The following is a 14667-nucleotide window of genomic DNA, read 5'->3' on the forward strand; positions in this document are numbered from 1 at the left end:
CTGTCACTGATTCCTTCCAAACCACTCATTGTAAATTTGCGATTTCCAACTCATTGTGTAATGTTTATGTCCAATGGCCAATGAGTACCCATACGTTTTATCTATAATTTCACTTCATCATTTCACTTCATATGACAATATTAAATGGATTTGCCAGTAGATTGTCGACTTGATTCATGATGATGACTGCTAGCTAATATTTTGAAAGTATGATATTGACATGATATTTCCAATCAAAGCTACTGTATATATGTGATTTGACGTAATTTTATCTGTGGCCAATGACCTTGACCCTTGGATGGGCACTTCTAATGTAACTATGGCAGCACTCAAGGAGCTAGAATTTTCGAAGTACACCCTTAAACTTGACTTGCCCCACCTCCACAGAAAGCACTGAGCTGAAACACCTGCATTTTGGAGCTGACTTACTCAAGAAAGCAAAAAACGAGACTGTTTGTACGAGACTGTTTGTATGCGGCGTTATTAACTCAATAATACATTTTTTACATTGATTGCAAACTGATATGTGACACGTATTAATGCCAAAATAACATGCAAAAAATTTTTGGGTCTCAAACAGGTGGGGCTCTGCCCTGAATGATGGGTCGCCACTGACTGAGCACCACACCATGACTAAACTGTACAGTTGTTGTCGACACAAAATAAATGGTTCTTCGCAAGCAAATATTTCATGAATGAGTGGCTGGTCTAGTGAGTAACGTTAGCAACTGTTAACACACATTCTCAACTGGATCCACCTCGACAGGGGCGGTACTACGTCCTGAAATCGCTATGAATTCTAGATATTATGGTTTGTTTTAAACCAGGAAATGTAGATGCCCCGTTTCTACCGGTGAGATGCAAAAACGCTCATATTTGCGCGTAGTGAGTAAATTCTCGATGTTTATGACATTATATGTTAATAACATATATGGACATATACAGAGAAAGAGCAGTGGTAAGTAATTGTAGAGTAGACAGATTGTCTTTCTATATGTGCGTGCATATAAGGGTCTGTATGTGTGTGTATTTGTGTGTTGACGGCGTGGACAAAATGGGCTGCAACCAGAGGCCCCTCAGACTTCAGAAAAAGCACACCCCTCCACCACCCAGAGCCTCCTCTGGGTCGTCACTAGTTACCACAGCCACAAAGTCAGTTGGCCCTCCTACCCAACCAATCAGATGAGGTAGTGTGATGATGCCTATTCCGGTTTGAGGACCAAATAACTAAATACATTAGGGAACAAGAATTGGCAACGTCACTCAAATAACTCATAACATTAACTAGGTTTCCATCCAATCAGCGATAGATTTTCATGTGAATATTCTAAAATCTGGTGTATTGCATTTTCCAACCAGTGGTGTTTCTACCAACTGACTTTTTGTGGATATAAATCAGTGTGTGATGACATAGTGCACACAAAATGTACCTTTTTCACGTACCGAATAAAAATATAAGTTCAATGTTCAATGTTCAATGTTTCCATTGCATTTTCAAATCCATCGATAGTTTTATTCACAACAACTGTTGCGTTAAATAGCAAATTTGCGTACTCTGGTCTTGGCACGTACAATCTAGCAAACAGCTGGCAGATAGAGGTAGTTTACATGATGAGATTATTATGGATAAGAGCGAGAATACTTTTATTTGTCAAATGGCAATCAAGCATTGATCATCATGTCACCAGAATCAGACCCTCAATATTTATTGGAAAAGAGCATCAAGATCACTGTGCATTTTCACCAAGCTGTGAAGTTCATCATAAGTTATTTCATCTGTAATAAACTGCATGGTTGTCGTAGTGGGAGGACCACACACCTTATCATCGCGTGGCTCCAAGTTTAATTCATTTTACAGAAACAAAAAGATCTCACCATGTCGAACGAAGGAATTACAATTGAAGTTGGAAGTTTACATACACCTTAGTCAAATACATTTAAACTCAGTTTTTCACAATTCCTGACATTTAATCCTAGTACAATTCCCTGTCAGTTAGGATCACCACTTTATTTTAAGAATGTGAAATGTCAGAATAATAGTAGAGAGAATGATTTATTTCAGCTTTTATTTCTTTAATCACATTCCCAGTGGGTCAGAAGTTTACATACACTCAATTAGTATTTGGTAGCGTTGCCTTTAAAATGTTTAACTTGGGTCAAACATTTTGGGTAGCCTTCCACAAGCTTCCCACAATAAGTTCAGTGAATTTTGGCCCATTCCTCCTGACAGAGCTGGTGTAACTGAGTCAGGTTTGTAGGCCTCCTTGCTCGCACACTCTTTTCCAGTTCTGCCCACAAACTTTCTATAACCTTGACTTTGTTGTCCTTAAGCCATTTTGCCACAACTTTGGAAGTATGCTTGGGGTCATTGTCCATTTGGAAGACCTATTTGCGACCAAGCTTTAACTTCCTGACTGATGTTTTGAGATGTTGCTTCAATATATCCACATAATTTCCCTGCCTCATGATGCCATCTATTTTGTGAAGTGCACTAGTCCCTCCTGCAGCAAAGCACCCCCTCAACATGATGCTGCCAACCCCGTGCCTCACGGTTGGGATGGTGTTTTTCAGCTTGCAAGCCTCCCACTTTTTCCTCCAAACATATGGCCAAACAGTTCTATTTTTGTTTCATCAGACCAGAGGACATTTCTCCAAAAAGTACGATCTTTGCCCCCATGTGCAGTTGCAAACTGTAGTCTGGCTTTTTTATGGCGGTTTTGGAGCAGTGGCTTCTTCCTTGCTGAGCGGCCTTTCAGGTTATGTCGATATAGGACTCGTTTTACTGTGGATATAGATACTTTTGAACCTGTTTCCTCCAGCATCTTCACAAGGTCCTTTGCTGTTGTTCTGGGATTGATTTGCACTTTTCGCACCAAAGTACGTTCATCTCTAGGAGACAGAACGCGTCTCCTTCCTGAGTGGTATGACGGCTGCTTGGTCCCATGGTGTTTATACTTGCGTACTATTGTATGTACAGATGAACGCGGTACCTTCAGGCGTTTGGAAATAGCTCCCAAGGATGAACCAGACTTGTGTAGGTCTACAATTTTTTATCTGAGGTCTTGGCCGATTTCTTTTGATTTTCCCATGATGTCAAGCAAGGACGCACTGAGTTTGAAGGTAGGCCTTGAAATACATCCACAGGTACACCTCCAATTGACTCAAATGATGTCAATTAGCCTATCAGAAGCTTCTAAATCCATGACATTATTTTCTGGAATTTCACAAGCTGTTTAAAGGCACAGTCAACTTAGTGTATGTAAACTTCTGACCCACTGGAATTGTGATATAGTGAATTATAAGTGAAATAATCTGCCTGTAAACAATTGTTGGAAGAATTACTTGTGTCATGCACAAAGTAGATGTCCTAACCGACTTGCCAAGACTATAATTTGCTGACAAGAAATTTGTGGAGTGGTTAAAAACAAGTTTTAATGACTCTTTGTGCCCACAACTTGAAACAGAACATCATTGGATGGGAGACTTTTACTCTCCCAACTGAGGTTTTTTTTGCATCTGTTGAAGGTCAAGAATATGATAGATTACTATTAGAATTAAAGGCTTGTAGGGAAACTAACTACATTGCTCTATCAAATAGGAAATGAACCTAGGTGTATGTAACCTAGGTCCAACCTAGGTGTATGTAAACTTCCGACTTCAACTGTATCTGTCGGCATTTATTAAATTGTACCGGATCTTCCTGTTTCCATCGCAGCTGTTTTATACGGTATGATTTATTCACATTAAAACTGTGGATGGAAACGTGGTTAGTTTGAAAAGACAAAAGGTTTTGGGCAAAATGTTAAGTTGCCATTTCCTTTTTAGAAAACTACTAGCTAACTTCTGATCTAGCTAGCCAACATAAGGGATTCCATTCCAAGCACAGAGTTATTCTATTTGATAGAGCAATGTAGTTAGTTTCCCTACAAGCCTTTAATTCTAATAGTAATCTATCATATTCTTGACCTTCAACAGATGCAAAAAAAACCTCAGTTGGGAGAGTAAAAGTCTCCCATCCAATGATGTTCTGTTTCAAGTTGTGGGCACAAAGACGTATGAATGCCACCAGGGGAAAGACACACAAACAAAAGCTGAAGAGAAATGTGTTGCTGAAATGAAAATGAAGGCAGTAAGTTCAAAGACAAATCACTGTAATGTGATACACTGGGATTTTCCTCAATAAAATTGAAGAAGGTGCTTTAAATACGTGTCCTTACTCTGTGTTCACTAAAGATCCCATGGCACTTATTGCAAGAGTATTTAATGATGAGTGTCACGTTCTGACCATAGTTATTTTGTGTTTTCTTTGTTTTAGTGTTGGTCAGGACGTGAGCTGAGTGGGCATTCTATGTTGTGTGTCTAGTTTTCCCGTTTCTATGTTTGGCCTGATATGGTTCTCAATCAGAGGCAGGTGTTAGTCATTGTCTCTGATTGGGAACCATATTTAGGTAGTCTGTTTTGTGTTGGGTTTTGTGGGTGGTTGTCTTCTGTCTTCGTGTGTCTGCACCAGACAGAACTGTTTCGGTTTTTCACATTTGTTGTTTTGTATTTTGTAGTGTTCAGGTTTATTGTCTTTAATTAAACATGATGAACACTAACCACGCTGCGCTTTGGTCCTCCCCTTTCGTCCACAGAAGAAAGCCGTTACAATGAGTATCATTTTTATGTGTAAATCAAACTGTAATCCTATCATGTAACTGTGTATAAAAGTACAATGTATATATATAAAAGTGTATAAATAATGATTCTGTAACTACGAGCACTTCCATGTCCTTGGTCAATTTTGGGGATTTTATAAAAAACTAAAAAATATAAATATTTGTATGTTAAGTTCACACTGGAATCACCCCATACTTTTTTAAACACCTCTCTATCGAGTTTTTTAGCTACTTTTCAGATGCATTTTATACCTCAGTTTCACTATTTTGCCCTTGTCCCTGACCCAGACTTTTAAGCTTCTACTATGATTTTCTATGAGAAAACATTAATAATTAAACATTATATAATGTTATGTACTACAGAAAGAGTCAATTAAATAAAATCTATATCAATATTTATTGTGAGAACATTATTTATACACTTTTATTTATATACATTGTACTTTTATACACTGTCAATTTGTTTGTCTTCATGCTATTTTAAAAACAAGATATTGGAGTAAACCTATTTTGGGTTAAGGCAAGTAACCATGAGTAATGGCAAACATCATGATATGCTTATAAGCTGAGTTTGAATAAGACATCCGATTACCACTTTGCATTTAGAACAGTTGGTTTAACTATATTTAATAAATACTCAAATCATTGATGGATCACTAGATAAAATAAATGCATGTCTCTTGTCTGCCCCTGCATGCCAGTCGGCATACGCATCATCATACTCCCTCATCTGATTGGTCGTTTACCACCAAACGTAAGCCGGCAAACGCATCATCATCACTCTCATGTGATTGGTCAAGTAGGAGGGCCTTCTGACTTTGTGGCTGTGGTAACTAGGGACGACCCTCCCTCTACCGCCCTTCCTCATGCTCCGCAAAGTAGACACACCCTCTGCATCCAGTTACCTCAGAAACGACCCCTGGAGCACCTGAGTCATCGCATTAAGGTTGGAGCAAAGTCTTCCTGAACACTCACCCTGAAAGTAAAGACTACTGGCTCGTTCTTCATTATTGTCTGTGTTGCAACCTTCTTTGTTTTTAATATATGGCAGTTCAGTGAACCATTTCCATTTCTGGGGGTTGTTCAATGGAAGTTTCAATGGAATTTCAATTAAAGTATTGGTTGTGGGCCTAAATACTTAATGTGATCTGCCGCTTTCTGTGACCATCATTGCCAAATGGGTTTACTGTAAACAAATGACACTGTGTGTAATGTGGTCTAGTGTTATCACGGACAACACAATGGCATGGAGGCACTGCAGGCAAAGAGTCTATATAAATCTGCTTTTTCCTGTCCAACCAATGACCCCATGGGAAATTAATGGGAAATCTTAGAGACTTTTCCTTAGGATTTACAATAAACCTGAATGTATTATATATTTATCATGCTGACATTGCAAACCTGGTGTTGAAAAGGAACATATGCTGGAGGCTGGCTGGGCTGCAACATGATATCACAGGAAAAGGTCATTCTGTCACATTTTGCAAGAAGTGTTGCATCAACCAATTGAAGCTTATGTCAATTGGCCATGCTCCCAACAGGCTTTGCGGTGCCAGTCAGGAAAAGATGGGCTGCAACCATTTGACGCTTATGTCAATACATCACAGTCAATGTTAAAATATGAGTGTAAACCAATTGATGCTAATGTTAAGACATTGCATTCAATGGTAAAACATGAGTTTCCCAAGGTTGATGGTGCGTTTGTCAATACATCGCAGTCAATGGGAAAATATGAGTGTAAACCAATTGATGCTTATGTCAGCACGTTGCATTCAATGGGAAAAGAAGAGTCTCACAAGGTTGACGCTTATGTCAATACATTTCCAGTCAATGGGAAAAGTTTAGTGTCAACCAGTTGATGCTTATAGTATGTAAATAGATTCCAGTAAATAGGAAAAGACAGACACGTCTCTCTTGTTCTCTATTCTCTAATCCTCCTCTTCCTGTTTCTCTCTCTCCCTACTTCCTTCTCTCCTCTTTTTCTCCCTCTGTCTCTTTCTCCCTCCCTCCCCATCTTTCACCCCCTCCCCCCTCTCCCCTCTTGCCATCGTTCGCTCTCTTTTTCTCTCTCCCTCCCTCCCTCCCTTCTCTCTCTTTCTCCCTCATCCACCCTCACTCCTCTCTCCCCCTTTGTCTGTCTGTAGACTCTCTCCCCTCCTTCCTCTCCCTCTTTCACCCTTTCCGTTTCTCTCACTCCCCCTCCCTCCTCCATCCCTCCTTCTTTCCCTCCCTCCCCCTCTTCATCTCTCTGCCTCTCCCTCCTCTCTCTCTCGCTCTCTCTCTCTTCTCTTCCAGCTCCACAGACAGGATATTTATGCATAAATATGCGTCAAGGCCATTGAAGGCAAAAAAGTTGGTGATACAGCCGCAATGGATAAAATGGTGAAAAGACAGACAGACCGGTGGGCGGGCAGACAGATAGACAGGCAGACAGATGCAGGTAGGTAGGTAGGCAGGCAGGCAGGCAAGCATGCACAAACAAAATCGTCACAGAATTCCGTCATAATATATGTTCAAACTGTTTTGACTGGGAAGCATATGGCAAGATTTGGAATGAATTGTGAAAAGGATATTGGTATTTTTTTTATTGTGCCCTTCTGCCTGTCAGCCTGCCTTCCTGCATCTTTCTGTCTGCATCTCTTTGTCTGCATCTCTCTGTCTGTCTGCCTGCCTGCCTGCGTCTGTCTGTATCTGCCTGTCTCTGCCTGTCTAAGTTTTTCACCAATTTACCCATTGCAGCTGTGTCACCATTTTTTTTGCCTTGAATGCAATGTGTTGACTTATGCATCAATGACCTTGATGCATATTTATGCATAAATATCCTGTCTGTGGAGGTGAGAGAGGCGGGAGAAAGAGGAGGGAGAGAGAGATGAGAAGAGGGGTAGGGAGGGGAAGAAGGAGGGAAAGAGTGAAGGGGGAGTCGGAGAGAGAGTCACAGGTGCGGAGAGGGAGGAGGGAGAGAGGGTGAATCAGGGATGAGGAGAGTGATATATAGAAGAGAGAGAGAAAGAGGGAGAGAAAGGGGATAGGGTGGAGGGGGTGAAAGAAGGGGGAGAGAGAAAAGGTGTGGGGTGAAGAGGAGGTAGAGAAAAAGAGAGTCAAACAGACTGAGAGGGAGGGAGGGAAGGAGAGACAGGGAGAGGGGATAAGAGAATAGAGAGAGAGAAAGACATGTTTGTCTATCTTTGACCCTGTGAAACTCATATTTTCCCATTGAATGCAATGTACTGACATACTGTAACCATCAGTTGGTTGTCACTCATCTTTTCCTACTGACTGCGATGTATTGACATAAGTGTCAACCTTGTGACACTTTTCTTTTCCCATTGAATGCAATGTATTAACAGAAGCATCAATTGGTTGACACTCATCTTTTCCCAATGACTGCAACAAGGAACTAAAGTAATACTGCAAAAATTGTGGCAAAGAAATTCACTTTTTGTACCGAAAGCAAAGTATTTTGTTTGGGGCAAATCCAATACAACACATTACTGAGTAACAATCTCCACATTTTCAAGCATAGTGTTGGCTACATCATGTAATGGGTATGCTTGTAGTCTTCAAGGACTGGGGAGTTTTTCAGGATAAAAAATAAACGAAATGGAGCAAAGAACAATCCTAGAGGAAAACCTGGTTCAGTCTGCTTTCCACCAGACACTGGGAGATTAATTCACCTTTCAGCAGTACAATAACCCAAAACAAGGCCAAATCTACACTGGAGTTGCTTGTTCCTGAGTGGCCGAGTTACAGTGTTGACTTAAATCTTCTTGAAAATCTATGGCAAGGTCTGAAAATGGTTGTCTAGCAATGATCAACAACCAATTTGACAGAGCTTGAAGAATTTTGCACAATCCAGGTATGGAAAGCTCTTAGAGACTTACACAGAAAGACTTTCAGCTGTAATCGCTGCCAAAGGTGCTTCTACAAAGTATTGACTCAGGGGAGTGAATACTTACATAAATTAGATACTGTATTTAATTTTCAATAAATGTGTTAACATTTAGAAAACATGTTTTCACTTTGTCATTATTGGGTTTGTGTGTAGATGGATAAGAAAAATACTATTTCATCCATTTTGAATTCAGGCTGTAACACAACACAATGTAGAATAAGTCAAGGGGTATAAATACTTTCTAAATGCACTGTTAATATTTTTTAAAGCCTTGTCTCGTGCTAACGGAATTCATGCTGTTGGCTAACCGTTTACAATAGGTAAAGCTGAAAATCAAAGAAAGATGGCAGCTGTGTTGTTACCCCACTTAACCTTTTCCTTGTGGAAATGCTCCCATTATTTGGAGTTAATCGAGGAGAAAGAGAACAATTTTTTTTTGTCAAATGCAGTGGTGAAAGTAAGCCAGTATGGCATCCTGGCAAAATAAATTGTGGGTTTACGGCGTAAAATGTGAGTCGGCGTAAAATGTGAGCCTATAACAATTAACTTAAAATGCCCCCCAAAAGCTATAGGCACCATTATTTAACATTACTGCATGTCAGCCGCATGAAAAATGAGTGATTTGACTTGAAACCGGTTGGTAAAGCTCCAAATTGCGTTGTGATTCGACTAGAACACTTACATTTTGTCAAGGTGGAGATGAGTGGCCAAGCCTCGCAAGGACAAGGAAGAGATGAGTGGCGAGACCGAGGCATGCACGGACATCATTGGACACATCAATTCAGTCTATAAGTGTAAGCCTAATGACATCATTACATCATTACAATACATGTACAGTTGAAGTCAGAAATTTACATACACTTAGGTTGGAGTCATTAAAACTCGTTTTTCAACAACTCACAATTCTAGTGGGTCAGATGTTTACATACACTAAGTTGACTGTGCCTTTAAACAGCTTGGAAAATTCCAGAAAATGATGTCATGGCTTTAGAAGCTTCTGATAGGCTAATTGACATCATTTGAGTCAATTGGAGGTGTACCTGTGGATGTATTTCAAGGCCTACCTTCAAACTCAGTGCCTCTTTGCTTGACATCATGGGAAAATCAAAAAAAATCAGCCAAGACCTCAGATAAAAAATTGTAGATCTCCACAAGTCTGGTTCATCCTTGGGAGCTATTTCCAAACGCCTGAAGGTACCACATTTATCTGTACAAACAATAGTACGCAAGTATAAACACCATGGGACCACACAGCCGTCATACCGCTCAGGAAGGAGACGCGTTCCAAGAGATGAACGTACTTTGGTGCGAAAAGTGCAAGTCAATCCCAGAACAACAGCAAAAGACCTTGTGAAGATGCTGGAGGAAACAGGTACAAAAGTATCTATATCCACAGTAAAACGAGTCCTAAATCAACATAACCTGAAAGGCCGTTGAGCAAGGAAGAAGCCACTGCTCCAAAACCACCATAAAAAATCCAGACTACAGTTTGCAACTGCACATGGGGACAAAGATCGTACTTTTTGGAGAAATGTCCTCTGATCTGTTGAAACAAAAATAGAACTGTTTGGCCATAATGACCATTGTTATGTTTGGAGGAAAAAGGGGGAGGCTTGCAAGCCGAAGAACACCATCCCAACCGTGAAGCACAGGGGTGGCAGCATCATGTTGTGGGGGTGCTTTGCTGCAGGAGGGACTGGTGCACTTCACAAAATATATGGCATCATGAGGCAGGGAAATTATGTGAATATATTGAAGCAACATCTCAAGACATCAGTCAGGAAGTTAAAGCTTGATGGCAAATGGTTCTTCCAAAGGGTTGTGGCAAAATGGCTGAAGGACAACAAAGTCAAGGTATTGGAGTGGCCATCACAAAGCATTGACCTCATCCTATAGAATGTTTGTGGGCAGAACTGGAAAAGCGTGTGTGAGAACGGAGTTCTACAAACCTGACTCAGTTACACCAGCTCTGTCAGGAGGAATGGGCCAAAATTCACTGAACTTATTGTGGGAAGCTTGTGGAAGGCTACCCGAAATGTTTGACCCAAGTTAAACATTTTAAAGGCAATGCTACCAAGTACTAATTGAGAGTATGTAAACTTCTGACCCACTGGGAATGTGATTAAAGAAATAAAAGCTGAAATAAATCATTCTCTCTACTATTATTCTGACATTTCACGTTCTTAAAATAAATTGGTGATCCTAACTGACCTAAGACAGGGAATTTTTACTACGATTAAATGTCAGGAGTTGTGGAAAAACTGAGTTTAAATGTATTTGGCTAAGGTGTATGTAAACTTCCGACTTCAACTGTAGGTGTTTTGTAATACATGCAGGACCACTGTTGGGGTTTGGATGCTGGAATTATTTTGTGAGTGTACGAATGCGTGCGGATGGCCTACAGGACCACCTTTGTTAAGTGTTTGTTTGACATTCAGATGAAAACATCATGACTGGTTGTGTTTATGCCACATTAAAAGGCATAGGCGGCCTGTCCATAAAGCTAGAGGAAGCTAAGCTTTCCCTAAAGTACATTTATTTAAATTGCCACAATTATATAGCCTAATTAGATTACTCATTCAAAATAGGCTACTACACCAGAAAGCATCATTTGGCCATAGAGGATCATTAGCTTCTTCTTAAAAAAACAACTGGATTGTTTTAAATCACATCACCGCAATTTGTGCAGCACGCTCTGCAAATATCAAATAGATGATTGTTTAGTTGCGACTGCAAAAAGACAGTCAGGCATTTCGCAATATTTAAAAATACAATTGCGGAAAAAAGTTTGGAAAGCAAATGGCTATTGCTGTAAAGAGATGACAATGAAAAGACTCCAATCTCTCTTTTAGTTATCCAAATTCTGAACTTTATTTAGCAAACAGTAGCCTATCTTATTGGCACTAGTGGAGAACATCGGCAATATCCCCAGTGAGTGTACATATTCACTGTGTTTATCATTGGGTCAGTGTACATATTCACGGTCTTCATCATTCAGTGAGTGACACTTTTGTTTGTTTTTGGACAATAATTTCCTCCAGGTTAGATATTGTATTTTTGTCTCTCCTTTTCGTAGGCCAATTATATGGATCAGACAACATCGTTTTTATTGATTTGTTTGTCAGTGTCAGCAGAGTAGCCTACCTTGTAATGTTGGTAGAATTAAAAAAGATTATGCTAATGTCTCCATTCATATAAGGTGTAGTAGAATGGCATGAAATGTGTTTATAAAAGGCCAACAAGAAATGTATCAGATAGGCCTGTATGGCCTATAGCCTAGCCTACAAGAAACAAGGGGGTCCCTCAGGGGTGAGTACTTAGTCCCGTCCTGTACTCCCTGTTCACCCACGACTGCGTAGCAGCACACGACTTCAACACCATCATTAAGTTTGCTGATGACACGACGGTCGTAGGCCTGATTATCAACGACGATGAGAGCCTATTGGGATGAGGTTAGAGAAATTACAGTGTGGTGCAAGGACAACAACCTCTCCCTTAACGTCGTCAAGATAAAGGAGCTGGTCCTGGACTACCGGAAACAGAGGGCAGTGCACGCCCCCATTCACATCGACTGGGCTGTAGTGGAGCGGGTCGAGAGCTTCAAGTTCTTTGGTGTCCACATCACTAAGGACCTATCATGGTCCAAACACACCAACATAGTCGTGAAGAAGGCACAACAATGCCTCTGCCCCCTCAGGAGACTGAAAATATTTAGCATCGGCCCTCAGATCCTCAAAAGGTTCTACAGCTGCACCATTGACTGGCTGCATCACCGCTTGGTATGGCAACTGTTTGGCATCCGACCGTAAAGAGGCTACAGCCCAGCACATCATTGGGGCCAAGCTCACTGCCATCCAGGACCTCTATACCAGGCGGTGTCAGAGGAAGGCCCAAAAAATTGTCAAAGACTCCAGCTACCCTAGTCATAGACTGTTCTCTATGCTTCCGCACGGCAAGCGGTACCTGAATGCCAAGTCTGGGACCAAAAGGCAGCTGAACAGTTAATCAAATGGCTACTCGGACTATTTTCGTTGACCCCCTTTTTTAAACACTGACTCTATGCACACTTACTGGATTCTACCCACACATACTACATGTACAGTGACACTACAGCACACACTTTCACATACGCTGATGCTACTCTGTTTATTATCTATCCTGATTGACTAGTCCTGATCCTGATTGACTAGTTTGACTAGTTTTACTCCTACAAACATGTACATATTACTGCAATTACACCTTGTACATTGACTTGGTCCCGGCACTCCTGGTTATTTTAGTACCATTTCCTTTTTTTATTTATCACAATTTTCTTACTTTTTTCTTACTTGTTGTATTCAGCGCATGTGACAAATACAATTTTATTTCATTCAACATCCAGTATATTGCTAAGAATGTGAGAGTAGGGTGACTCCTCTAGCAGGTCTCTAACCCAGGCCACCAGCACCAACGACGAACGCCCTAACCACTGTCCCAATAAGCGATATACCTAGGGCATGTGCTTATTGGGCCAGTATAGTTAGGCCCTGTCCAGAAGAAACCCTAAACCTTCTTCCATATGCACTTGTGTAGATCTCAAACAACTTGATAGGTGTAAGCAATAAGGTGAATTGAGTTTGAAGTAAATCTCAGCTCTGTTAAACTAAAAAAAAATGTTATTGATCGTATTGATTCTGGAGTATCATTAAAACAGAAAGCCCTTATATTGTTGAAATAAGTAAATCAAATCAATGATGAGAATAATCAGATGATCTGATACCGAACATGGTGGCGTAACAGGAAGATCAGAGTACCGTCAACCAAAAAGGTTGAGAGTTTAAATCTCAAGTGAATACATGTTAAATAATTATTATTTCCTAAACATGCACAATGTAATCATGTATGTCAAATATGTAAGTTGAAAACACTATGTTAAATGTACTGTGTGTGTGCGTATCCCTAACACTGCCAACAGTCAAATAGCTATGAATGGATCAGTGGTTAAAGGGATACTTTGAGATTTTATCTACTTCCCCGGAGTCAGATGAGCTCGTGGGTATCATTTTTAAGTCTCTGTGTCCTATATGAAGGAAGTTAGAAGTTGTTTTACAAGCCAATGCTAACTAGCGTTAGCGCAATGACTGGAAGTCTATGGGTATCTGCTAGCATGCTAACCCTCAGAAAACTGGAATGTTCTTGCAACGTTCTCATAAAACGTGTCTCGAACATCAATATATTATGTTCTGACATGTCAGCCATGTTCTGTGTATGTTTGGTGGGAAGTTCATAGAACATTCTCCTAACCCACAGAAAACTAGACACAAGTGTTCTTGCAACTTTCTTATGGAACTTGTCTAGAACATTAATATCGTAAGTTCTGATTATATGGCAACCACTTTGTGGGTAAGTTCTGTTTGACATTACGGTAATGGTCTCATGGAAACATGAACATTCCTATGAAAATTTTAGTTAATGACCTAATGAGACCCTTAAGGGAATGTTTGTTGTTAGCAGGGCGTATGAAGGTTGTTTAAAAGTTGTGAACCCGTACTAGGTCAGTTTGGTGACATTCAGGGTGTGCCAGAGTGACACACTTCATGAGGTAAACACACCACACACACACACTTCATGAGGTAAGCTATACTAAGAGTGCGGGCCTTTAGAAGAACAGGTTCACTCTCAAGCCTTTAAAGGTCAGAGTGTACAGCTATCGTCACCTATACCTAATTTATATGGGCTTTATTTGTTTATTTGCATGTGTGTGTACAGGATAGTTTGAGTTTCTACTAAGCTCTACTTAAGTCAAATGTGCTGAATGCAACACTGAAATTTGTTTCTCAATACGAGTACTTTCTCTTCAGGCTCACTCCCACTCAGGTAGCAGGCGTGCATCTGCATATCCTTATTTTGTTAATCATCGTATTGTCCGTGGCCGGCCATATGAATGTTTTACACACACATGACAGAGAGTACATAGTACATATATTTAGCCCCCCTTCTACCATTAATAAGTGTAGTTATTGTGTAAAAACAATGAGTCAATGACTAGGACTCCACCCCCTCATGTTCCTGACCTCAACAAAGACAAGTCAGCCTTTGTTATAAATTAATGCTGTGTCAACTTACCAGGACAAGACA

Source organism: Salvelinus fontinalis, chromosome 12, assembly GCF_029448725.1.
Source record: "Salvelinus fontinalis isolate EN_2023a chromosome 12, ASM2944872v1, whole genome shotgun sequence".
Classification (NCBI taxonomy): Eukaryota; Metazoa; Chordata; class Actinopteri; order Salmoniformes; family Salmonidae; genus Salvelinus; species Salvelinus fontinalis.